The following is a 1,809-nucleotide window of genomic DNA, read 5'->3' as shown; positions in this document are numbered from 1 at the left end:
GCTGAGTCAATATTTTGTTCTGAGCTAATATGGCATTTAGAGTATCAATCTCAAGAACTCCTTTCTTCTGATTTGTCCCATTGTTCACAGGATTCCTTTCAGAAGTGTACATGAATTGGTTATTTGCAACCATTTCAATGAGTTCTTGAGCTTCTGCAGGTGTCTTCTTCAGATGAAGAGATCCTCCAGCAGAGCTGTCCAATGACATCTTGGACAGTTCAGACAAACTATCATAGAAGATACCTATGATGCTCCATTCAGAAAGCATGTCAGAAGGACACTTTCTGATCAATTGTTTGTATCTTTCCCAAGCTTCATAGAGGGATTCACCTTCCTTCTGTCTGAAGGTTTGGACTTCCACTCTAAGCTTACTCAATTTTTGAGGTGGAAAGAACTTTGCCAAGAAGGCATTGACTAGCTTTTCCCAAGAGTTCAGGCTTTCTTTAGGTTGTGAGTCCAACCATATTCTAGCTCTATCTCTTATAGCAAAAGGGAATAGCATAAGTCTGGAGACCTCAGGGTCAACTCCATTGGTCTTGACAGTGTCACAGATTTGCAAGAATTCAGCTAAAAACTGATGAGGATCTTCCAATGGAAGTCCATGGAACTTGCAATTTTGTTGCATTAGAGAAACTAATTGAGGCTTAAGCTCAAAGTTGTTTGCTCTAATGGCAGGGATAGAGATGCTTCTCCCATAGAAGTTGGGAGTAGGTGCAGTAAAATCACCCAGCACCTTCCTTGCATTGTTGGCATTGTTGTTGTTTTCGGCTGCCATGTCTTCTTCTTGTTTGAAGATTTCTGTTAGGTCCTCTACAGAGAGTAGTGCTTTAGCTTCTCTTAGCTTTCGTTTCAAGGTCCTTTCAGGTTCAGGGTCAGCCTCAACAAGAATGCTTTTGTCTTTGCTCCTGCTCATATGAAAGAGAAGAGATCAAGAAAATATGGAATCCTATATGTCACAGTATAGAGATTTCTTGAGATGTTAGAGAAAAAGAAGAATAGAAGGAGGAGGTAGAAGAAGAAGAATTCGAACTTATCAAGAGAGATAGAGTTCGAATTATTGATAGTGGAGGAGTGTTAGTCCTTAAATAGAAGGATGTGAGAAGAGGGGAAGAATTTTCGAAAATAAATTAAAAGATTTTGAAGAAATTTTTGAAAAATTGAAGAATGATTTTCGAAAATTAAAGTTGGGAAAGAAATAAAGTGATTTTTGAAAAAGATTTTGAAATTAGAAATAAAAAAGATTGAAAATTATTTGGAAAAAGATGTGATTAAGAAGATATGATTGAAGAGTTATGGTTTTAAAAAGATATGATTGAAGAGATATGATTGAGAAATAATTTAAAAAGATTTGATTTTTAAAATTAATGACTTGGCTAACAAGAAATTTAAAGGATATGATTCAAACATTAAACCTTTCTTAACAGAAAAGGCAACATACTTGAAATGTTGAATCAAATCATTAATTGTAGGCAAGTATTTTTGAGGATGGAAAGAAATTGATTTTGAAAATATATGATTGAAAAGATATGGTTTGAAAAAGATTTGATTTTGAAAAATTATGAAAACTTGAAAAAAAATTTTGAATTAAAAACAAAATCTTCCCTCTTGTATCATCCTGGCGTTAAACGCCCAGAATGGTATCCATTTTGGCATTTAACGCCCCAAATGCTACCCTTTTGGGCGTTAAACGCCCAGCCAGTTTTCCTTCTTCACTGGGTGTTTTGAACGCCCAGCTTTTTCTGTGTAATTCCTCTGCTGCATGTTCTAAATCTTCAATTCTCTGTCTTATTGACTTGAAAGGACACAAAT

General features: G+C 35.4%; 1 non-coding gene across 1 annotated transcript; it reads left to right on the top strand.

The window, feature by feature from the left end:
* The first annotated feature begins 262 nt into the window (after positions 1 to 262).
* On the top strand, positions 263 to 370 carry LOC112792976 (small nucleolar RNA R71). Its single transcript, XR_003197692.1, has one exon. It is a non-coding gene; the product is annotated as a small nucleolar RNA R71 (small nucleolar RNA).
* Positions 371 to 1,809: the final 1,439 nt, after the last annotated feature.

Source organism: Arachis hypogaea, chromosome 3 (assembly GCF_003086295.3).
Source record: "Arachis hypogaea cultivar Tifrunner chromosome 3, arahy.Tifrunner.gnm2.J5K5, whole genome shotgun sequence".
NCBI classification, from domain to species: Eukaryota; Viridiplantae; Streptophyta; class Magnoliopsida; order Fabales; family Fabaceae; genus Arachis; species Arachis hypogaea.
Note: the sequence above shows the minus strand (reverse complement) of the source record. Positions and strands in the feature narration are given on the sequence as shown.